The 26,049-nt window shown below is 37.6% G+C and overlaps 1 long non-coding RNA gene across 1 annotated transcript in view; it reads left to right on the forward strand.

Moving 5' to 3' along the window:
- Nucleotides 1-2,199: 2,199 nt before the first annotated feature.
- The window catches only part of LOC134761264 (uncharacterized), a 41,872-nt gene continuing 18,022 nt past the window's right edge, over nt 2,200-26,049 (forward strand). Inside the window, exons 1-3 of the long non-coding RNA XR_010139653.1 lie at nt 2,200-2,355; nt 7,593-7,678; nt 25,613-25,644. This is a non-coding gene — a long non-coding RNA (uncharacterized LOC134761264). The remainder of the gene's footprint in view (nt 2,356-7,592; nt 7,679-25,612; nt 25,645-26,049) is intronic.

A 26,049-nucleotide genomic window follows, 5' to 3' on the forward strand; every position in this document is an offset into this window, starting at 1 on the left:
TTTAAGATGAAGCAACTGATTCCTTTCTTCTTCTTCTTTCCTTTTTTTTTTTTTTTTTTTTTTTGAGACAGAGTCTCACTCTGTTACCCAGGCTGGAAGGCAGTGGCAGGATCTCAACTCACTGCAACATCTGCCTCTCAGGTTCAAGCGATTCTCATGCCTTAACCTCCTGAGTAGCTGGGACTACAGGCACCACCACCTTGCCTGGCTAATTTTTTGTATTTTTAGTAGAGATGGAGTTTCACCATGTTGGCCAGGCTGGCCTCAAACTCCTGACCTCATGTGATCCACCTGCCCTCAGCCTCCCAAAGTGCTGTTATTACAGGTATGAGCCACCACAGCCGGCCTGATTACTTTCTTCTAACAAGCAGCTAGAACACCTGAAGCCTCCAGGTGTGCCAGCACTCAATTCACTAGGCTTCTGACCTGACTAGGAACGATTTCCTTATAAATTTCTCCATTCTTTGTCCTTTTGAGAAACACTTATGAGTTCTTACATTTCTAATCAACCTCTATATTAAAAACTCCATGTCTTTCCTCTGGACTTTTGAAGTTTTCTACTTTTAACTGTATGGCATTTCCCAGAGAGAATTTATATTCCCCTCTAGATTTAGCTACTTAGGTTAGGAACCAAACATCATTTTAACATTGCCTTTTTCAAAATAGCGTTCTTGAAAATATCATAACACTTCTGTCAATCTCTCTGATTATTAAAGACTAAATGCTCATGGGGTATGTCAGGAATGCAGCTTTGTTTTTAGTTTTCTAATTGATAAAATACCTAATTACAAATATTTTTATTGTATATATTTTCTCTTATGAAACCTATTCAGCTTTTAATTTTGATGTGATTTTTTTTCTTAGCTCACCCAGGATTGGAATTTAATAAAATACATTCTTTCAACTCTGTTTATGGAGCAAGAGATTGTTTTGATTTTTTATATTAGACATTCCCTGAAGAGCCAAAAACGTTCAGGAAATGTATATAAACAGGCTCATCATCTTTAGTCTTGTAAAAATCACCCAGCATACCTACCGCCCCAAGAAACTTCACGGTCTTGATATTTGCAACCCTGGGTTGGTTGGAGAATGCGCTTTGTTCCCCAGGGCTGTTTTGGACTGGAATGTGCCTCTTAATCCCAGAAATATTTGGATATCAATGAGAGCCGATGTATGAGCAATCACAGGTTTTTAAACCATTTACTTAAGTGTCTTCTCTGCTTTGGACACATCCATTCACTTGATGAGAGCTGTCAATCCGAAGGCAGCTGTTTGCATAAATGAGAACATTTTTGTTGCAAATAGTAAACACCAGCATGTGCTAGATTAAGCTACAAAAGAGAATTTGTCCCAAGGACACAGATGTGTTTTTTTGGAAATCAAAGGAAGGCAGGTATTGCAACAGGAAATTGGGAGCCTTACGGAATTTGGAAATCTCTTTCTCTCTCTCTCTCTCTCTCTCTGTCCTTTCCCCTTCCCCATTTGTGCCTCATCCCCGCCCCTCTCTTTTCTTTGTGTCTTCCTGGGCACCTGCTTCCTTGTCTCCCTGCAGACCAGCTTTCCCTGCTATCCAGTTCATACGGAGCCACGTGGCTCATCATGTGCTTTGACATGCCTCCAGCTCAAGAAACTAACCCCAGCTGAGACTGGAATCTCTTATTTTTAATTCTAAATTCCAAAGAAAGGAACTTTAAGTAGTTCAGCCTGAACCATCGGCCAGGGCCTTAGGTACCCATTTGATTACTGGGGACAAATTCAAGAGGTCAGAGCTTGATCAGAACAGAGAAGCCATTCTAGGTATTTGGAGTTGCAAGTAAAGACTCTTATGCCATTAAGAGATGAATAAGTGAAGGTTAGAAAGGGCCTCTTTCATAACAGATGTAATAAAAGCAACTGAAGGTAGACGTCCTGTAATCAATATCTTCCTTTTCTCCTACAGCAGCTAAGTAGCGCCGATTGACTAATACGCTGGCAATGATTCTGAACCTTGAGTAATTATGTTATGTTCTTTATTGTTACATATAAGTGATGCTGCCACAATTGCTTAAAAAGTCAGATCTGGAACTTTGAGAAGGTACAGGTCTGCTTGCTATTTAAAGAATCACTGTTTACTAATATTCATTGATTTCAGTTCTGGATTCAGTTTAAAAAAATATTGCACACACAAACGTATGTGTGGAAACAAAGAATGGGAGAAAAAGTGAATAAAAACACCATGGAAAAATTAACTTGGTAATATGAAGCATGGGCTACATTTCCTGATTTCATTTTGTGATTTGATGTTAGTCAGTAAACCTGTGATTATATGCTACCCACAGTGAAGGTGAATTCCATATATCCAATGAGGTTTTTCAGGTAAAAATTAGATACATATATATGTGTGTCTTTATTATGCTACAGTGAATTACTTATAGATCACTTTCAAACATTGTGTAATATATATATTTATAAATTCAAATTAGTATACTGAATTCATATTTATTTTAAACAAAAATAGCAATTGTAATACTTTAAAAATACACACACAAACAGCCACACACCCCCACACACACTCACACACCCATCCACCCACACACACATCCCCAACACCCACACATCCCCCCCCCACACACACCCACCCCCTCCACCCACCCACACACAGATCTGATATTGATATGAATGGGACTAGCGTATTTCTGATTTTGGATTTTTTTGGATTGTGGAATATTTGCATTATATATTTACTAATTAAGCACCCCAAATCCAAAACCTGAAATGTGAAATACTCCCATGAGCATTTCCCCTGAGTATCCTGTTAGTGCTCAAACAGTTTCAGATTTTAGAACATTTCAGATTTCGTATTTTGGGATTTGGGATGCTAAACCTCTCTCTCTCTCTTTTTGTGTGTATACGTGTGTACAGTTGCACTTAATTCTTACTATTTCACCTTTATTTTTCAGATGAGTAAGCGACAATTTATAATGTTATATAATTACTGAGTCACACCAGTAAAAAGCTGTAGACCAAGGGTTTTAATTCAGATTTTCTAATACATGCGACAAATTCCAGCTTAAACCTTATTTTTCTTCTTTTAGCACCGCTCGTAGAACACCTAGTTAACACACAGAGAGATAAACATTTTGCTTCGTATCAAAGGAATAAATTCTCATGTAATTATCAAATAAGACATCACTCTTCAATTAATTATAGTGAAGTTGCATTATAGTTGCCTTTTACTTATAATAATTAAATTATGAAATAACACTCCCCTCACACACATGCATACACAGGAGGGGCAGAAAATACCTTTTAAATGGTGCAGCTTACTTTATTCAATATTTCACTCAATAAAAAAAAAGTTCCAGAATTAGCATGAAACTAGAATATAAAGTTACTTTTCCATTACTTGGCTTTAGTTCTACGTATGTCCCACAGTGTGAACTGATCACCATATTCAGTGGTTTCTAGTACAGTCATACATCACATAACTACATTTTCTATACCACAGTGGTCCCATAAGATTATATCGGAGCTGAAAAATTTCTGTCGCCTGGTGATGTCACAGCTGTTCTAAGATCATAGCAGAACACATTACAGACATGTTTATGGTGATACTGGTATAAATAAACCTACTATGCTGCGTCTTTTTTTTTTTTTTTAATGAGACAGAGTCTCGCTCTGTTGACCAGGCTGGAGTGCAATGGCACGATCTTGGCTTACTGCAATCCGTGCCTACCGGGTTCGAGCAATTCTTCTGCCTCAGCCTCCTGAGTAGCTGGGATTATAGGCACCTGCCATCAGGCCTGGCTAATTTTTGTATTTTTGTGGAGACGGGGTTTCACCATGTTGGCCAGGCTGGTCTTGAACTCCTGATCTCAGGTGATCTGCCCACCACGGCCCCAAAAATGCTGGGATTACAGGCATGAGCTACCACGCCAGGTCAATCCTGCCAGTCTTTTAAAAGTATCGTGCATACAATTATAGGTAGTACATACATTTAATAATGATAATAAACAACTATCTAACATTATTGGTTTATGTATTTACTATACTATACTTTTTTAGAGTGTACTCCTTTTACTTATTAAAAAAATAAGTTAACTGTAAAACAGCCTCAGGCAGGTCCTTCAGGAAGTATTACAGAAGTAAGCATTGTTGTCTTAGGAGATGACAGCTCCATGAGTGTTACTCATGAAGACCTTTCAGTGGGACAAGATGTGGAGGTGGAAGGCAGTGATACTTATGATCTTGATCCTGTGTGGGCCTAGGTTTTAGCAAAAACCTAGGTGTTTTTGTGTGTGTTTGTGTCCTAGTTTTTAGCAAAACAGTTTACAAAGTAAAAAATAAATTTAAATATAGAAAAAGCTTATAGAATAAGGATATGAAGAAGGAAAATATTTTTTGTACAAATGTACAATGTGTTTGTGTTTTAAGCTAAGTGTTATTTTTTGTTTGTTTCTGTTCCCAGAGCTGGCTTTCACTTTCTTTTTCTTTTCTTTTCTACTTCCAACTTTTATTTTAAGTTCAGGGACACATGTGCAGGATGTGCAGGTTTGTACATAGGTAAATGTCTGCCATGGTGGTTTGCTGCACAGATCACCTCATCAGCCAGGTATTAAGCCCAGCATCCACTAGCTATTCTTTCCAATCCTCCCCCTCCCCTCACTCTCCACTCTGTGAAAGGCCCCATTGTGTGTTGCTCCCCCACCATATGTCCATATGTTCTCACCATTTTGCTCCCACTTACAAGTGAGAACATGTGGTATTTGGTTTTCTGTTCCTGTGTTAGTTTGATATGGAAAATGGCCTCCAGCTCCATCCATGTCCCTGCAAAGGACATGATCTTATTCCTTTCTATGGCTGCATAGTATTCTATTGTGCATATGTACTATATTTTCTTTATCTAGTCAATCATTGGTGGGCATTTGGGTTGATTCCATGTCTTTACTATTGTGAATAGTCCTGAAATGAGTATACACATGCCTGTGTCTTTATAATAAAAAGATTTCTATTTCTTTGGATATATACCCAGCAATGGGATTGCTGGGTCAAATGGTATTTCTGCCTCTAGATCTTTGAGGAATTGCCACACTGTTTTCCACAATGGTTGAATTAATTTACACTGTACCAACAGTGTAAGAGCATTCTTTTTTTTCTTTACAACTTCACCAGAATCTGTTGTTTTCTGATTTTTTAATAATCGCCATTCTGACTGGGGCAAGATGGTATTTCATTGTGGTTTTGATTTGCATTTCTCAAATGCTCAGTGATATTTATTGGCCACATATATGTCTTCTTTTGAGAAGTGTCTGTTCATGTCCTTTGCCCACTTTTAATGGGGTTGTTTTGCTTTCGTAAATCTTATTAAGCTCCTTGTAGATGCTGGATATTAGACCTTTGTCAGATGCATAGATTGCAAAAATGTTCTCTTATTCTGTGGGTTGTCTGTTTACTCTGTTGATAGTTTCTTTTGGTGTGCAGAAGCTCTTTAGTTTCATTAGATCCCATCTATCAATTTTTGCTTTTGTTGCGATTGCTTTTGGCATCTTCATCATGAAATATTTGCCTATGCCTATGTCCTGAATGGTATTGCCTAGATTTTCTTCTAGGGTTTTCATAGTTTTGGGTTTTATATTTAAGTCCTTGATCCATCTTGAGTTTTGTGTATGGTGCATGGAAGGGGTCCAGTTTCAATTTTCTGCATATGGCTAGCCAGGTCTCCCAGCATCATTTACTAAATAGAGAATTTGTTCCCCATTGCTGGTTTTTGTCAGGTTTGTCAAAGATCAGATGGTTGTAGGTGTGTAGTCTTATTTCTGAGATCTCCATTCTGTTCCACTGGTCTATGTGTCTGTTCTTGTACCAGTACCATGTCATTTTGGTTACTGTAGCCCTGTAGTATAAAGTCAAGTAGCATGATGTCTCTAGCTTTGTTCTTTTTAAAGCTGTGTTATTACAATAGATTCAAAAAGTTTTAAAGTAAAAAGTTTAGGAAGTAAAAAAGTTACAATAAGCAGATTATTATAGAATAAAGAAAAAAATAGATATATATATATATTTTGAGATGGAGCCTTGCTCTGTCCCCCAGGCTGGAGTGCAGTGGTGTGACTTTGGCTCACTGTCACCTCCACCTCCAGGGTTCAATCGATTCTCCTGCCTCAGCCTCCTGAGTAGCTGGGACTACAGATACACACCACCATACCCAGCTAATTTTTTGTATTCTTAGTACAGATGGGGTTTCACCATGTTGGTCAGGCCGGCCTTGAACTCCTGACCTCAAGTGATCTGCCTGCCTCGGCCTCCCAAAGTGCTGAAATTACACGTGTAATCTCACCACACCCGGCCAAGAAAAATCTTTTAAAATAAATTTAGTGTAGCCTAAGAGTACAGTGTATATAAAGTCCACAGTAATGTACAGTAATGGCCTAGGCCTTCACACTCATCCGCCACTCACCTACTGACTCACCCAGAGCAACTTCCTGTCCTGCAAGCCCCATTCATGGTAAGTGCCCTATGCAGGGGTACTTTTTAAAATCTTTTCCATCATGTTTTTACTGTACATCTTCTATGTCTAGAAATGTTTAGATACACAAATTCTGTTACATTGCCTACAGTGTTCAGCGTAGTAACTTGCTATACCGATTTGTAGCCCAGGAGCAACAGGCTATATCATATAGCCTAGGTGTGTAGTAGGCTATACCATCAAGGTTTATGTAGTACACGTTATCATGTTTGCACAATGACAAAATTGCCTAAGAACACACTTCTCAGAATGTAGGCACATGATTGTATTTAGGAATATGTATTTTTGACAATGTGGACCCAGGTACAATCCAACTACCCTGCCTGGTGCTCAACTTAATGAAACCACAGTATGTTCTAATGATGGAAGATACACCTTTTACCTGCATGCTGATTTGAACTTACTGAGAAGAAATGTTTGAGAATTATGATTGACTAGATGTGACTATATATATATATTGATGTTTTTGTTTTTTTATTGGTTTAGTTTATAATCTTTCTATAGAAAACCAGCATAATTACTAATCTGTAGCTCGTTGGAGGGCATTAACTGCAAATCACTTATGAGGTATAAAGATAAAATAATTCAACTTACATTTTGTCAAACTTGTTAGTGCATTTATAGACAAATGTGAACTAGTTTCTGAAAATTTGGCTGCTATTCATTTATTTCAAAAATCATATATTCAGTTCTTCTCTAATTTCTACTTTTGCAATATCTTTGAAGCTTGCCCAAATTATTGAAATTCGATTAATTTTGGCATATGGCCATCCTTAGCAAGTAGACTTGGTTTCTAGCAATAGGCCAAATTAATTTCATGTAAGTGATAGGCACTTCAATTGGCAAAAGTATTTCAGACAAAGTATGTTCTGCCTCTAACGTAAGAAGACTGCTTCCCTCCTATGGCTCATCATCTGGCTCTGAGAGTGAGTCAAAGGAATGTATTCCAAAATATTTATCAGAACTTCATAGGAATTAGTAAATAAATATGATGACCACTTTGGAAAAGAAAACACATATTTGGATATGATCATTTTCATACAATTTTTTAATCTTTACTCTCTAGTAGTCAAATCTTGTTTACTTTTAGAAAATGTCTTAGCTTCTTACAAAAGAGGAAGCATGAAATGGCTTTTCACCTCCACCTGTATGCTGTTTCTAAGCTCATGAAGATAGGTAAGGCAATTATCTTCTCTCTCTCCATATTATTCCATTTTCTTTCTTTCTTTTTTTTTTTTTTTTGAGACGGAGTCTCGATCTGTCACCCAGGCTGGAGTGCAGTGGCACGATCCTGGCTCACTGCAACCTCTGCCTCCTGGGTTCAAGCGATTCTCCTGCCTCAGCCTCCCAAGTAGCTGGGACTATAGGCGCCCGCCACCACCCCCAGCTAACTTTTTTTGTATTTTTAGTAGAGATGGGGTTTCAGTGTGTTAGGCAGGATGGTCTCGATCTCCTGACCTCATGATCCGCCCACCTCGGCCTTCCAAAGTGCTGGGATTACAGGTGTGAGCCACCACGCCTGGCCTTATTATTCCATTTTCTAAGAAAACCCTTGGTTTAGGAAATTGCTTGATACGACTTCTTTTTATTTATTTATTTTTATTGATTTGGTTTTTTTTCTGCAACTCTCCAAAAGCCATACCACAATGTGTCCTTAAGGGTCTTTATTACAGAGAATGTTCTTTGGTCATGTCTGACTGTACTATGACTGTTGGCAAATAAAATTAAAATAGATCAGAGAGATTAGGACTGGGATTTTGTTGGTGAAAGTGGGGTGCTTACCTCAGGTGCAAAGTTTAAGGGGCCAAAACATTCAGTAATTAAGATAATATTTTAAAGCAATATATTAAGCAAATCAAAATCAGTGCAAAATATCTATGAAGCACAAAACACCAAATTTTAGAAGACAAGCTGTTGTCTTTTTGTTTGCTTTGCCAACCCATGCTATTGTGCAAGGAAACAGTCCTTTATAATCAGCCTGAAGTCCTGGGCTGCATATATGTTGTATTCTTGCCGGGTGGGTTCATAAGGGTTGAAAATGATGTGGGAACGAATTGAACAATGTGAGCTTTAATATATAGTCACATTTTTTGAATGTAGAGTTGTTTATTTTTATTTATTTATTTATTTATTTTGAGAAGGAGTCTCGCTCTGTCACCCAGGCTGGAGTGCAGTGGTGCGATCTTGGCTCACTCACTGTAAGCTCCGCCTCCTGGGTTCATGCCATTCTCCTGCCTCAGCCTCCTGAGTAGCTGGGACTACAGGTGCCCGCCACCACACCTGGCTAATTTTTTGTATTTTTAGAAGAGACGTGGTTTCACCGTGTTAGCCAGGATGGTCTCAATCTCCTGATCTCGTGATCTGCCCGCCTCGGCCCCCCAAAGTGCTGGGATTTCAGGCTTGAGCCACTGCACCTGGCCTAGAGATTTTATTAATTTCTTCCAATTGACTCTAAACATGGAAGGACATTTTGATAAGTGTAGGTAGGGGCTTATGTTTCCCTTAGGCTGTAAAATTTTTCTCAGTTGCCTTTTGCCTTTTGCTACCAAACACTGGCAGAGAGTCACCTCTTTGGCCACTGAAGGTTAGACATGTGGTGTTCATTATCCTGCATTACATCCCAGAACAGACAGACGGTATTGCTGGTAGAAATCAACCTGAATGTCTGTTAGACAAAAATCATATCATTTTCTTAGATTGGTACATTCTTTCAGAATAATGCAAAGGTACATTAAGGGAAGAAATAACATCAAAGCATAAATATCAAGAGATAAATACTATACTATACCATTTTAATTGAAAATTCTGCTAGTTCTTGGATATCTAAATAAGTTTGCTCTCTATTCGGTGTATGATCTGATTCAAATTATTTACAATTCAGGTATTTGTATCTACTCTGAGTCTTGTTTTGGCTGTTTTAATCTCAACTGGTTTTTCTTGTTATTTCTTGTATACTGTAAACAACATAATCACTGTGATTAACATTAATTGAGAAATAGAAATGAAAATGGTTACTTGCTGAAAACAGCTTGGCTAATATGTATAATGACAACATTTTGTGTCTACATGAAAACTCAAATTGTAACATTTGACTTTAGTTCTAAAATCTCTGAAGCATTTCAAAGAATAGAATTTTGGACACAGATGAATATATAAATGTATGCTAGATAAAATGCGGTTGTGATCTGTATAGGAATATATGCTGTTTTATTAATATATTTACTGAAAGACATTATCATATAGTTGTTGAAGTACAGGCTTTAAAATTATACTTAAGATGTGAATCAATTCTGTCTACAATTGTTAGCTGTGTAACTGTAAACAACTAAATCTCCCCAGGGCTCAGTTTTCTCACTTGGAAAATGGAAAGAATATAATCCAAGTTGGTAGGCTGGTTGGAAGACTTACATAAAACCCTATATGAAAGGTTTTTGACATCATATCAGGCAAACTGTAGATGTTTTCTAAATATTTTCTATACACTATTACTTCTCTGATATTTTTCTGTTTCTTTAATGTCATATTATTGTTCATAGTTCTGCATTTTTAATACTCTTTTTATAAATAGCTTTCGCTATTTGTTATATTACTGGCATTCATAAATGTACCTTCTTGTTGATTTCTGAGAGGTTCTGAAATTCTCTATGGGTTTTTTTTCTTGTTTCTGTACATATTGTCCCATTGGAATCCAAAATTACTGAAGTAAGCACCAGGTTTTCCTTTTGGCACATTAAAGTATAGTATGTGTTAAAGGCAAAATGGTTCCTCATTGTATTTTTTAACATGTAATTTGAATAAGCCTGCCTCAAAAATACAAGGGATATCTGCATCCAAAATATCAGTTTTGGAAAGGTAGCCAATATATTATTAACTGCTGAAAATAATTTTTAAAAATTAGGTCTTATTGGTAAGATTAAAAATAAAAAAAATTAGAAAAGTAAAAATACTCGTGGGTAAGATATTTCTGATAATACTATTTTGACAGCTATCAATACAGGCAGAGAAAGGAAGTTGTCAGACTACTTATTATACAGGAAAAGATAATAAACTTTAGTATTGTGACTATAGAACAGCTCATCCTTTGTTCTTTGATAAATCACTAAGAAAAAAATGGCTAGGCTTGCAAATATTCCTAACCCTTGTCTTTTAAGATTATATCATTGATCACATTCAGTTGTAAGTAATATTAAAAAATATTAGGTTGGTGCAAATGTAATTGTGGCTTTTGCCATTAAAAGTACCATGAAAAATATGTTTTCTTCCATGCAACAATTAGTTTGGTGGTGAACTATTGATAATAATGGTTCAGCTATTCAGCAGCAGCATAAAGATCCCAGGATGATTCCATCTTTCTGCTCCACAATCCTCCGATCCCATTTTGGCCTTTTAGGTTAGGTTTGCTGCCTCAAGCTTACAAGAAGGCTGCCACAGCTCCAGATAACAAGACCTCCTTCTAAGACAGGGATATAAGCTACAGCAGTAAGAGAACTTCTCATGCAGGTTTCCCTTTGTAAAATTATCTTTCCACAAAAACTCTTAGCAGATTTCTTCTTTATCACTTTCAGGAGAAATAGATAATGACCACTTCCTAAATGAAGAGGTTTAGCCCCACTTTCTGTAAGATAAAATAACTTCTGCTTGATGGCTTGAGAAAATTAAGATCCTGTTAGCAGGGGAGTGGTATTTTAGTAAACATTGTGACTGCCACATAAGTTTACATACACACACACACACCCACACACACATTTTACTCTCCAGTTGTTAGCTGTGTAACCGTAAATAACTAAATCTCCCCAGGGCTCAGTTTTCTCACTTATAAAATGGAGAGAATATAATCCAGTTGGTAAGCTGGTTGGAAGACTTACATAAAACCCTATATGAAAGGTTTTGATTCACATCTTAAGTATAATTTTAGAGCCTATACTTTCCTGTACTCTCCAGGAAAAAGCAGGAGATTCACAAAACAGTCATCTTTCTTCATACCAGCTTCTTATTTGTTTATTTGTTTCTAAAATGTTAGAATACTAATAAATCACAGTTAATGCTTCTTTGATCAATTTTCTGTACATATCTGATTTTTTGAGGTAATTGTTGTATCGTTCCACATCCCACAAATAAATAAGGAAAATGAAGAGCAAAGAGAAAATGTAAGCAGGGGAATAAAATGAAGAATACATAAAATGCATGTCAGTATGCTAATCTGTTCTTGATGGTTGATCATGATGTTGCTTTAAGCTTCTTGTCAACCAACAGGAAGAAGAAAATAGATCAAGTCTAGATGTTCATAATATCTCTAATACAAAAATGAACTACTGGCTCAAAGGAAACATAACCACTCCGCAAAAGTCCAGAAGCACATTCCTTGAGGGTGCTGATAAAAAGAATAATGTCTAACCCAGTGAAACACGGTTTCACTAAATAATTGCCCCATCTTTCATCAGCAATTTCTTATGAGCTCCTTTAATTTGGGCAATAGCATATTTCCTAAGTGTAATTCAGCAACACAATTCTTGGTCAGGGGCCATAGACCTGGCAAATCCAGAAACAGGATAGAACCACTTGTAATAAATTAATCCTCCCTTTCCCCTTTGCACATTCAACATTATGAATGAGAATAATAGACACAGGAAATGTACAAGCAAATCTGTGTGGACTCCCAGTTGGCAACACATTTGGTCAGTTTTGGTGGCTTTATTGCTTCTAAAGTTCTCAAGGTCTCAACGAGCTAATATTTTTCTTAGTTCTGTGCTGGTGGGATTTCAGTATACGCGAAATAACACTTAAAAAATATATTTGAGACAGAACACAGACCATAGATTCAAATATTATCAGAACAAACTAGGGTTGCCATTTAACTTACAATTTTTTTTAAATTTACTTTCCTATTAATATTTCCTAAAAATCAAAGATTTCGGCCAGGCGTTGTGGCTCATGCCTGTAGTCCTAGCCCTTTGGGAGGCCGAGGCAGGTGGATCACAAGGTCAGTAGTTTGAATCCAGCTTGGCCAACATGGTGAAACCCCGTCTCTACTAAAAATACGAAAAAATTAGCTGGGTGTGGTGGCGGGCGTCTGTAATCCCAGCTACTCAGGAGGCTGAGGCAGAGAGTTGCTTGAACCCAGGAGGCGGAGGTTGCAGTGAGCCGAGATCGCGCCATTGCACTCCAGACTAGACAACAGAGAGACACTCTGTCTCAAAAAAAAAAAAAAAATCAAATATTTCAGTCAGAAATATCCTGCTGAGCAGTAATGTGTCAAAAGATTACCTTTGGTCCTGGCCACTGACTTTTATGTCTATAAGTAATTAAATGTTTAGGGAGTTAATTTATTTCCAACCATTAATTTTCATCTCAGGTTAAGTGGTTTGTCTGTTTGACTTCATTTCAAATTACCGGGACCTGAACTTAGACATCACTTAACAAAAGATAAAAATCTTAAGGGTCCAGGAGCCCCAATTATTCTTCTCTTCTACAGAGGTGCCGTTTCAGGCTGTATAAAGAACAGCTTTTAAATATAACCTTTGAATCTTCCATGAGACATGCCAAGACAAAAACAGACATCATTTATAAGATTAGAGAGATATCCTATTGTTTTTTGAAATAGCATTTATTTTCATATAATAAGTGTATTATGTCTAACACTTTAAAATGATATTTATGTTTCATTTTTGTTTATTTGTAAGGACTGTTCCTTTGAAAAATGTCATCAGTTGTTCACTTTACCATACAATGAACTCAACTTTTTAAAATTAAAACATTGTCAACTCTTCTGCTTATTTCCAAATTCACCTTGAAAACACTAACAACAAAAAAAATTGAACATTTTAGATAAGATCTATGATTTGGTTAGCGTGGCAATTTAGATATGTGAATAGAGGCATGCATATTACTTTCAAAAGGTCACCAAAATTACAGGTGCAAAAATGCAGGTGCAAGTAATTAACCTCTTGAGCAAGATATTGGCTGATTGCAGGTTCAATTAGTGAAACAGGAAAAAAGAAGGGATGGTCTTGTTGAAATTTAACCTCAAATTGTATGAGTTGTCAAACTGCATTGTAAACACTTAAACTTGCTAAAATTTGGCCATTGTAGCATTTGTGCATTTTTTAATGGTAAAGAAATATTGTTTAAAAAATATCATGGCTATTTTTTAATAGTCTTCCTTTCAAATAAAATTTTAATTCCTTGAGAACAATGTCTCTCTATACCTGATCATAAGGCAAGTTGAAAAAAGAGTATAATTTGATACTTGGATCATTGCTTAATACCATGTTGAGAAATTCACTCAATAGACAAAACTCGTTTCTCACTTTTCTCAATCTTCTATAGTCAACTATTCGTTTTTCAAATGAAAATAACAATATAGGGACTTCCTAAAAGAGCAAAGCTGTGTAAATGGTTATCTATCCCCTTTCCTTCTGGGAATTAAAAAAAAAAAAAAAATCATTTGGTTGGGCACAGTGGCTCACACCCGTAATCCTAGCACTTTGGGAGGCTGAGGTGGCTGAGGTGGGCTGATCACCTGAGATCTGGAGTTCCAGACCAGCCTGACCAACATGGATAAACACCGTCTCTATTAAAAACACAGAATTAGCTGGACATGCATTCCCAGCTACTCGGGAGGCTGAAGCAGCAGAATCGCTTGCCCCCGGGAGGGGGATGCTGCGGTGAGCCGAGATTGCACCATTGCGCTCCAGCCTGGGAAACAAGAATGAATCTCCATCTTTAAAAAAAAAAAAAATTAAAGCTAGAAAAAGATATATAATTCACAGACTTCAAAATAAAGCCTACTGCTAAGTAGGGCAAAAATGTGGAGCAAGATGTAATAAAAGTGAATTAAAAACATGAAGAGTGGGGACAGGTCCAAGTGCTGGCAGATCTCAGAACATGCCAGCAAAACACACTTCCTGAATTTGAGGGCATGATCGTGAAGTGAAAACACTAAATGTCGTGTGGTCAATAATAGCAGAGGAAACTGAGGTGAAGAGGGTCAGAAGGAAAAGGCTTCCTGGGCACAAAGTAATAGGAAAGGAGGAGGCAGAGCTCTGCACAGTAAACAACTAAGTAACATTTGCAAGATGTCTCTTTGGCAAACCAAAAGAAGCTTTGTTTTAGGAAGTCTGGAAGGTGACCCTGCTGTTAGGCTTTTCCATACACTCTATGGGATTCTTCTGAAAATGGCTAGTCAAGGAAAAGACAACTCATTTAATGAGGAGTATTAAGAAAAGTAAGTGTTGCAGGACTTTTCCTTATTCAGCTAAAGACAGGGTTCTTTGTCCCACAGCCACGAAAATTCAGGCTCGCAGACAATTTAAATGGTGAGTGAGACAGAGTTTTATTAGGTGAAAAGGAAGAAAAGAGTGAAACAGGGACTTTCACAAGACCAGGGTCTCTCCGCTAGAGCACTTCCTGCCAGCAGCTTGAATCCCAGTTTCCACATATAATAAGAAAAGGCGCCAGGCTCCTCCCTGCTGCAAGTGTTGTGAACTTCCTGAGGCTCCACCTCAATCGGCAGGCTGGTTGGAGTTTCTCCAGGGACCACTTCCCACCTGGCTGTCTCAGGAGCAAGCACAGCATCAACACAGAGATATAATAAGTGAAAAAAGGATGTAGAATTATCAAAAAGGCAACATCATCTCACTCAAAAGTTGTTTTAAGAGAGTAAATGAAAATTACAAACTAATATTTCACGAAGAATTTAAAAAAAACAATAATTAGCTCTTTGAAAAAACTAAGCAGCAAAGATGCAAAATCTCAAGAATGTGATGCTAGATAACAGCGTGTCCAGAATTGGTGGGTTCTTGGTCTCACTGACTTCAATAATGAAGCCGCGGACCCTCATCTGAGTGTTACAGTTCTTAAAGGTGGTGTGTTCGGATGTTCGGACGCATTCGTAGTTTCTCCCTTCTGGTGGGTTCGTGGTTTTCCTGGCCTCAGGAGTGAAACTGCAGACCTTCGCAGTGAGTGTTACAGCTCATAAAGGCAATGCGGACCCAAAGGGCGAGCAGCAGCAAGCTTTATTGCAAAAACCAAAAGAACAAAGCTACCACAGTGCAGAAGGGGACCCCAGAGGGTTGCCACTGCTGGCTCAGGCAGCCTGCTTTTATTCCCTTATCTGGCCCCACCCACATCCTGCTGATTGGTTCATTTTACAGAGAGCTGATTGGTCTGTTTTACAGAGAGCTGATTGGTCCATTTTGACAGGGTGCTGATTGGTGCGTTTACAATCCCTGAGCTAGACACAAAACTTCTCCAAGTCCCCACTAGATTAGCTAGACACAGAGCACTGATTGGTGCATTTACAAACCTTGAGCTAGACACAGAGTGCTGATTGGTGTGTTTACAATCCCTTAGCTAGACATAAAAGTTCTCCAAGTCCCCACTAGATTAGCTAGACACAGAACACTGATTGGCGCATTTACAAACCTTGAGCTAGACACAGGGTGCTGATTGATGTGTTTACAAACCTTGAGCTAGACACAGAGTGCTGATTGGTGTATTTACAATCCCTTAGCTAGACATAAAGGTTCTCTAAGTCCCCACTAGACTCAGAAGCCCAGCTGGCTTCACCTAGTGGATCCCGCACCGGGGCTGCAGGCGGAGCTGCCCACCAGTCCCATGCTGTGAGCTGGCACTCCTCAGCCCTTGGGTGGTTGACGGTCCCGGGCGCCATGGAGCAGCAGGCGGCACTCGTCGAGGAGGCTCGGGCTATGCAGGAACCCATGGCCGGGGGAAGGCTCGGGCATGGTGGGCTGCAGGTCCCAAGCCCTGCCCCGCAGGGGGGCAGCTGTGGCCTGGCAAGAATTCGAGTGCAGCAGCGGCGGGCCAGCACTGCTATGGGACGGGGGGCAACCTCCACATCTGCTGGCCTGGGTGCTAAGCCCCTCACTGCCTGGAGCTGGCGGCACCAGCTGGCCTGCCGCTCTGAGTGCAGGGCCCACTGAGCCCATGCCCACCTGGAACTCGCGCTGGCCCCCGAGCGCCATGCGCAGCCTTGGTTCCCACCCGTGCCTCTCCCTCCACACTTCCCGGCAAGCAGAGGGAGCCGGCTCCAGTCTCGGCCAGCCCAGAGAGGGGCTCCCACGGTGCAGCGGCAGGCTGAAGGGCAACTGAAGCGTGGCCAGAGTGGGCACCAAGGCCGAGGAGGCACCGAGAGTGAGTGAGGGCTGCGAGGGCTGCCAGCATGCGTCACCTCTCAACAGGATGAGATGTAACGAAAGTAGTAACATTGGGATGAAAAGTAAGAAACAAACTCATTACAAAAATAAAGTGAAGGATTGAGGAGCATGAAGGAAAATTGTAATACAGGTTGAAAAGAAATAAAAAGTGCAGTAACAAAGGGAGAGAGAGGAAAAAACATAGTGACAGGAGATAAAGGAGGTTCAACATAAGCACAACTGTAGTACCCAGATTAAAAAACAAAAATATGTTTTAATTATAGTTTGTTTAGAGTGTAAAAATATGTGAAGATAAAACTGATGATGTATTTCAAGAAAAACAAAACAAAACTTTAAAAGCATATTGTGAGGACAGACCATGTGTAAGGAATAATTGACACAGAATGGTCAACATCAAGATACATCTTAAACAAAAACAACAATAGTAACTTAACGAAACAAGAATTTTAAGGGGGAAGGTTAAAGCTAGCTTATTTCTCTACATCAAAATCCAACCAAAAATAAGAGAGAAGCAATTTCCATGTGACACTTAAGGAGAAAGAGTATGAACTGAGAACTTTATATTCAGCCAAAGTCTTTCCAGGACTAGTGAACATAGTTTTATGTCTATAAGTAATACACAAGAATCCAAGGAAGAGTTTACCTTTGAGTCACACTTCAGTAAAATAGTAGAGAAATTAATTTTAGATAGCCAGGAAAGAACTGGAGAAACAATAGTAAAAGTTCTGACAGCAGATATTAAATATTTTTAACAGTATACCTAAGACTAAAATAAATGTGATGGAACAAAATGTAAACAGCATATGCCTTATTAATGAGCAGTAATGAACACCTCCATCCATGGCATTATTCTCATCCATGGACTTCTTACCTCCCAGTACTGGTAGCTGCTGTATTCAGCAGTAGTCTTATTGAAAATCACCTTTCCTTTATCTATGTCAACAAGGTGTTATGATAATCTAGCACATACTAATATGATAACTGGGTAGGCCTAGAAGGGCACAACTGGGTTATATATACAATACTCATTTAAAGCTTCTAGGAAAAAATATTCCTTTTCTTTTTTTCTCTTTAGTTTTGTTTTTGTTTTCCCTACGAGATTACTAAAGAGGAGGATTTCAGGCCAGTTGGGAAAAAATATAATTAATAGCAGGTGTAATTTTGGTGTGTATATTAGTCTGTTTCACACTGCTGATAAAGACATACCTGAAACTGGGTAATTTATAAAGAAAAAGAGGTTTAATGGACTCACAGTTCCACATGGCTGGGGAGACCTAATGATCATGGTGGAAGGCGAAAGGCACATCTTACATGGCAGCAGACAAGAGAGAATTTGTGCAGGGAAACTACCCCTTATAAAACCATCAGATCTCATGAGACTTATTCACTATCCTGAGAACAGAACCGGAAAGACCCAACCCCATGATTTAATTATCTCCAGCTGGGTCTCTCACACAACATATGGGAATTATGGGAGCTACAATTCAAGATGAAATTTGGGTGGAGGCACAGCCAAATTGTATTAGTGGGAACATCAAATTAAACCAATTGGTCTCGTTCAGTCCAATACTCAATGCATTGGTACATCTCAGGACACTGGCATTAATAGGATCCTTATAACCTTATAAGGTAGTGGATTACCTGCTCAATGACTCATATTAATAGAAAGCCTTCATAATAAAATGTGATCAGTTTCACAGTGTTTTTAATCTATGATCCCTAGGTCTATTCTTTGGCCCTTCAAAACAAAAGACCCTCCACAGAATAACTCTTCAAATATTCAAAGGAAGGTCTCATGTTTTTTTCTTTTCCCAACTGGTATCCTGTGCCTTTTCTTTCTTTGCTCTCCTTTTTTTGGTTTTAATTTCTGAAAAATTAGTTTCACTAATTTTGCAAACTTGTGAATGCATATATCTTTACATTTAATGAAATTGGATTTGTTCTATTTTTGCTAATTTGGCTTCAGAGAAATTTTATGCTGCAATTTCATAGAACCATGAAAAATTGGTTTATGTGAAAAAATGCTAATGTATTTATGCATGCCTTTCTAATAAAACTAATTTATATTTGTATGCTTTAAACATATGTCAATGACCAGATCAATAGAAATGTTATCGCTCTGGTTTATTCTCCACTAAGATCCTTGAAATTTGCAGCCAATTAACAAAATAGAAAGCAAAACAACTCTATAGGTCTAAATTTGCTTTAGGATATAAAATCAAGAAACAAAGAAGTACTGATGTCACCAGCTTACAGCTAGTAGAAATAAACATTAATGAAGAGGAACTTTACTCTAACCAGATCTTGGAAATGCTGTTAAAATTGCATTTATAAAAGACAGGAAAGAATTATGTTATTAGATTTAGAAGTTTTACAATAAAATCATCTATTATACATTTTAATGTATCCTTAGTTCTTCCGCCAGATTACATGGTATATGTTTTCAAAAATCACTTCTGTACTTTGAAATGTCTACATTTAATGTCTTAAGGTTGTCAACAGTTTTACATTAGATGCAATTCTTCTAAAAGTAAATTGTATTTATGGGAAACGGGAAAGCTATCATGTGATATGAAATGCCTGGGCAGTAACAGTTAAACCCTACGAAGAGAAGATTTCCTTGTTCCTAAGGGTGTGATACCAGCTACTCGGTTGGTAAGAGGCCTGGCTGGAGGCCAGACATTTTCAAAGAGAAAGGGAAACAAAGAGATACTACTAGACATTATAGTCAGACAAACAGTACAGTACATCCCACCGTCTCTAGTAGTGCTTTTTTCTTTTTGTTTTTTCAACTTCTACCCAAAAACTAGGAAAGAAAACCGAAAACTTCTTTAAAAAGCTGCCACAGCTTATCATTGGGAAATCTTTGGGATATCGTTTTAGAAGGCTAAGGAGACAGATGACAGGAACTCAAGAAAAAGGAAAAACAAGGGGGAAAAGAAATGGCTTTGGCTTTGGGAGACTTGGAAAAATACAACAATACAGTATCACTGATACTCCTGAGTACGGAGACAGCAAAAGTCACGGGGGATTTCATTGATATGTACTAGAGGGACACTTATATCACTAACTCTTAAATATTCTGGTATAAAAATGGATGGCATTTATCTAGCTGGACAAAAAAGACTAAGCCAATCTTTGGACCTTATGCAGATTCACACTTACTCTCATTACTGAACCCTCAATGCAAAGTCAAAGAAGACACAAAATTATTTTTAATGATCTAGGAGACAAAAGGCAATCAGTGGATTTATAGATTTAATTTAACAAGGAGTTTACAAATATTTAATCTATACAGACTTTTTGTTTTGTTTTGTTTTTAGATGGAGTCTGGCTCTGTTGACAAGGCTGTGGTGCGATCTCAGCTCACTACAATCGCCTCCCGAGTTCAAGTGATTCTCCTGCCTCAGCTTCCTGAGTAGCTGGGACTACAGGTGGGCACCACCTCTCCCAGCTATTGTATTTTGGTATTTTTCATAGAGACAGGGTTTCACCATGTTGGCCAGGCTGGTCTCTAACTCCTGACCTCAAGTGATCCACCCAACTCTGCCTCCCAAAGTGCTGAGATTACAGGCATGAGCCACTGCCCACGCCCTAATCTATACAGAATAATCAGTTATGAAAAAATCAAAATTGTTCTTGGGAAATGTTGATTCACTCATTCATTTGTTTATTCATCCATTTATCCAAATATTTATTTGAGCAATTAAATTGTTTCAAATATTCCAAGCACTAGAACTTGTTTGGTAAGTCATGTGTTCTTTTGAATACCATTTAGTGGTATATGTTAATTTTGAAATAAATATAGAAATTCCTTTACCTGGGTTCAAATGTCATAATACTGTAATTTGATCCAGTAAAGGATTAAGACTCAAGTCAATGAGTCTGTACCTCTATTTAATTTTCCTAGTTAGGTAAAAGCACTGGACTTTGAAATATTGACTATGGCTTCAAATAATTGTATACATTAAATTTTCCACTTTTTCTCACATAAACAGAAGTATAGTGTAAAGAGAACACAGAAGATATGAGGTAAGGTCATCTAAGGCAACCACAAAGATGGTGTTCTCATATGAGAAGTTAATAATATAATAATTTTGAAAAAAAGAATAAGTTAACCAACTGTAAGGTTATTTCGCTATAAAGACTCCTAGCATTGTAGTCAAGATATTAGAATTCTACTACAGCAATCCGACTTATCTAACCATATCTATTGTGTTCTTAGTCGTTTTATAGAGTCCTATTTAATAAAATAGTCCTTTTAATAATAAGAAAAGCACTAATGTTCTTTCTTAGCCCTTTAGTAATGTTTGTTTAATAATAATAAAGATAGCCTTGAGGTGTGAGCTGGGCAAAAAATGTGCCCAATTAGCGAATATATTTCTCAGATTCTTTTGCACAGAGCTACATATACCATGTGACTACCTTTGGGCCAAAGAAATGTGAGAAGTGACAGATAACAATTGGTATACACTTTCCAATTATTTATTTTCCTGTCCCACTGGCTGGGAGTTGGTGACAACTGGAGAATCTGCCTTGGACACAGAAATGAATGCTGTAAGTTAAAGATGGCAGAACCTATAAAACAACCCTGGACCACACCTCTGTTTTGTTATCTCAAAGAAAAATTTATTCAGATCATTTTGTTTTGGTTTCCTTATTACCGCAGCTCAGTGTATCCCTTAACTAATGTAAAACTCAATTCTGCATTATCTAGTTTTTGGAATGTTGAAAAAATTATTTAATTTCTTTGGGTTTCAGTGGGCTAGATGTACTGTGAGGATTTTTCCAGCTCTGAATGTTCGTGAGCCTAAAACTGAAGTTGGTTATGCTGCTATAGAAAACCACTGGTATTTCTTACCACAACAGCCCCATCCTCACATTACCTGGAGGATCAAATTAATTTAGCAAGATAATTGTATTCATATTTTTGGGTAAGCAAAAGTTCCCCTTCAAAGTCTGCTCTTTTCAGCCTTCACTGCCTAAGGCCCATTCTTTGAAGCTGTATGACATTAACATACTTTAGGTTATAACCACTAACTGCCCCTTCACCTAAAGAAAATGTGTGGTAAGAATAGGAAAAGACCCAGGAAAAAAAAAAAAAAAGCAAGCTGAAGTAGAACAAACATTAGTGGAGAAATGTGGAGAAAAAGGTAGGCAGTAAGCCCTTTTTTCCTTGGAAATGAGAGAGAACAAAAAAGCAAATTTAAAATTTGTGGAGAATCTCTGGTCTGACACACTTAAGAAAGAGCAAATTCACAGTGGATGGCTGAGCATATTGTTCATTTTCAATAGAGCTGTTAGAGACTATTGAGACCAACTGATTACAGTATGTCACTAATGAGGCCAAGGTTCAGTCCCCACGTGGGGCCAGTTTACTGTGCCCTATTCCACACCCACACAGCATGCCCCTAACTTTGGCCAGCTGTCCCTAAAATGCATGCTCTTTGTCACAAATTGGACCAGGTGTATATGAATCCATGAAAATTTATTCTCACCACTGGGAAAAATTCTCAAGGCAGATGGTGGTGGGTCAGTAATGTCACTTGAGTGTATGAAGGATGACATGTGTTCTCGTACTGAAAAGTAAAGTGGAGATTTGTCAGTTATACAATTGTACTGTAATTGAATATTTGAGCCAGAAACCCAATTGGGTTTAGTTTAGCCAGTCAACGTGAGGGTTTACGTCATTTACTAGAGAAACTACCACTTCAGGGTCTCAAAGATTTTGGTGATCCAAGAGAGACCCTGGTTTTTTTGTGTAACAGTTGGGAGTGGTAGAAATGGTGATAAATCAGACAGTTCATGCTCCATCTAATGTAACCAAAAAATACAGTACCAAGAGTACATTTACCAGCCTCTTGAAATATATGGGCCTATTATCCAGAGGAATCAAAAAACACATTGTGGATGGGTCTTAAATGCCTGATGATACAATAAAAATATATTGATTTTATGAAAAACAATTATAATACTTTATACTTTTTATTATAATTATGTGTTTTAATATATATCCCATCACTAGATGTTGAGTTCCACAAAGAGAGCACAACGCCTTGTCCATCCTTTCAATACCAGAGTGTAATATGGCATATAGCACCTCATATACAAGGGGTAAAAGTTTTTCTAATGCATGGCTATAGTGTAAACACTAAATCTGTGACAGTCTCAATTGTCCATATTAATTTCATTTGCATAAACATATTTAAGTTCTAGTATGTTAAAAATTTATTAGTATAAATACATATAATCAGATATGCAAAAGCATATTCTCAATAGTAGAGGACACAAAAGTTCACTTAATCTATATAAATTACAACAATGGAAAAATAAATCTTCAGTCTTACTTTAACTAGACTTTAGTGTGGTAGTTAAATGGACTTCAGTTTTTGGTGTACATATAAACAAAATCATTAGGGGAAGTATTTGCTTAGTTGCTGGATTTTATGCAAACGAAAGCAGATGAGGATAAAACAGAAATAAACAGTAATTAAATTACACAGAAATTTCGGGATGAAATAAAACAATTCTTTACAGTTTCTAGGTAATGGCAAAAGTGTTTCTGGCAAGAAAAGCATAATTAACAGCAGTGTTAAAGCTTTGCTTTACATTCATTTGGCAATTGAGTCTACTAAGTTGAAAGCTGTTAAGTAGAGTATTTGAGTTTCATATTAATTTGCATTTCACTTGACTGCTTTTTAGTGTTTTGTAAGCATGAAACGGAAAGGTCTGGGTTCAACACAACAAATTACCGTTCAAAATAAAAAATTACTACCCAAGCGGCTTTGTGTTTCTACTAGGTTTGTCATGCTGTGACTAAAAAAGTAAAAAAAAAAAAAAAAAAAAAAAAAAAAAGAAAGGAAAAAGAAGTGTTGATTCTTTAGAGGCATTTCAGCACCAGATTTGCGCGATCAAAAATAGTCCTCAAACATAGTTAGAGTTATCTAGAAATTCAGCAGTTTGCAAACAAGTGCACTAGGGAGTAGTTTTTTCACACTAAAATATTTTTGCTACACATCAGCAAGTCCTTGAGGAGAGCCTGCTGGCTCCAAAGGCCTGCAGTTTGCTGTTGAAATAGCAGAGCAATAATATTTAGCCAGTGCTAACAGGGAAGCAGTGATATGACTGCTCTTTATAGTGATAACTACATTTGACAAAGAATGGTGCAGCCACTGGGATTACAAAGCATGACTTTGTTTTAATACTTCTTAATATTATTTTTGGAAGTGTTAAGTATACATGTCACCTATTCTTTTCATAGGCATTGATCACAAATATAGAATGAAGGCTACTCATTTCCAAAACCAATTAATCCTATTGTGTGAGTACATGTGTATTTGTGCTTGTGTATTTGTGATGTGGTTTGGCTGTGTCCCCACTCAAATCTCATCTTGAATTGTAGCTCCCATTATTACTGCGTGTCGGGGGAGGAACCCAGTGGGAGTTAACTGAATCATGAGGGCATGTCTTTCCCGTGCTGACCTCATGATAGTAAGTCTCATGAGATCTGATGGTTTTATAAAGGGGAGTTCCCCTGAACATGCTCTCTTGCCTGCTGCCATGCAAGATGTGACTTTGCTCCTCCTTTGCTTTCTGCCATAATTGTGAGGTTTCCCCAGCCATGTGGAACTGCGAGTCCATTAACCCTCTTCCTTTATAAATTACCCAGTCTCTGGTACGTCTTTATTATCAGCATGAGAACAGACTAATATGATTTGTGTGTATGCAGATGTATGTATTCACCATCAATTCCATTATGGTTAACAATTGGCAATAGTTAAATTAGAAGCATAGAGAATCTTGCTATAGGTAAGGGTGTAATTGCTTGGCTCTATTAGTTTTCTGCACTGTGGAAAACTGTGTTATTTCAAGTAGCTTCCAAGGACAGAAAAAAAACCAAAAATGTGTTATTTCATAATGTTCTTTAAGTTATTAAAATATTTCAGCTTGCTTCTTTCTGTATCAGCTTCCTTCTATATGTTAACATAGACTTCCGTAATTATATGCTAATCTAATTAGTTCATATGCCTATGATGTAAGCTAAAATATTTTAATGTTGCTTGACTCCTGACCCTCTCATTTTAATATTCTTATATTTTTCACTAAAAACCCGAAAGAGGACAGATACGTAAAAAACACAGCTTTAATAAGCAAGAGGATAGCAACTCTTTATTGAAGGAGCTTTCCTATTGGCAGCCATCCAGATGGCAAATAAAGCTGTTTAAATATTTGCTCATTAGCGAAATGAAATGATATCAGTTTAATTCATTCCCATTTCATGTTTTCAATGCTTCAAAGCAACTTTATAATACACACTCTAAAGGTTTCTCTGGAGCTCTTGTGCTGTGATTCATTTTCTTTTTCTCTCTAACTAGATATAAATTAACGAAGTTATACAGAATAAGGTGTTGGGCTTATCCTAAAATCTTCCTAGTCATTTCTTTGAGAGTTTTGCTGTAAATTTTAGGACTGCAAAAATCACACAACATGCGCCCTTAGCAAGACTCAGGGGCTGAGATATGTTAATGAAAGATACTGAAGATGTCAAGTAGCTGATGTATTCCAGCACTATTTAGGGAGGCTCGGGGCCTATCGCACTAGAAGAAGCTGCTGTGTAACACTAGGTTATCTTGAGACATTCAGACAGGGAGATAAAATGCATATTAATCCCTAAGGATAAATAGTCTTCCCTGTTGTATTGGATAAGCATTTGTTTTGTCAGATTTAGCCTAATTGTGGGCAAATCGAGAGAAATTAGCGTTGAATTATTGTGGGGAGGGAAGAAAAAGGGGAGGCTGTAAGAGTGGTAGATCGTGTCCATTGCATTTTGATTATACATACAGTTCTGTCCTCTAATCCACCTTTACTGAGGTATCTGCATTTAGGTGGCCATTAATAAAGTTGACATTTTCATTCTCTTCTCTTTTTTGCCTAGGATTTGCCATAGGGAACCTAGAGAGCAAGAGGGTGAGTAATTGACATCTCCAAATCCCAACAGGAATCAGAATCTTTCATGTTAAGTTCCTTCAGGTTAAAGACTTTCTATTATTTCTGTATTATTTCCTGTATAACGTCCAGCGCTATGTTAGGTAAAATAAGTATTATGTACCTATTTCTTGAATGAATGTCCCAGTGACTATGAGGTTTTTACTTTCTGACTATTGCCCCAAATTGTCCTTTATTGTTTTTATTATTTTCTAAAAAGAAAGATAGCTAAAATCAGATCATAAGCCTTTAGAGGAAGCAGAGTAAAAGAGTTTTTATTTAATCAACCAGATTCTGGGCCCCAACCCCATGCATGTATCACCTGCTTTTACTTAATGTTTCCACAAAAAAATAAACAAACAAATAAATATGCTTATTACAATACAG

The sequence above is a fragment of the Pongo abelii genome, chromosome 3 (assembly GCF_028885655.2).
Source record: "Pongo abelii isolate AG06213 chromosome 3, NHGRI_mPonAbe1-v2.0_pri, whole genome shotgun sequence".
Lineage (NCBI taxonomy): Eukaryota > Metazoa > Chordata > Mammalia > Primates > Hominidae > Pongo > Pongo abelii.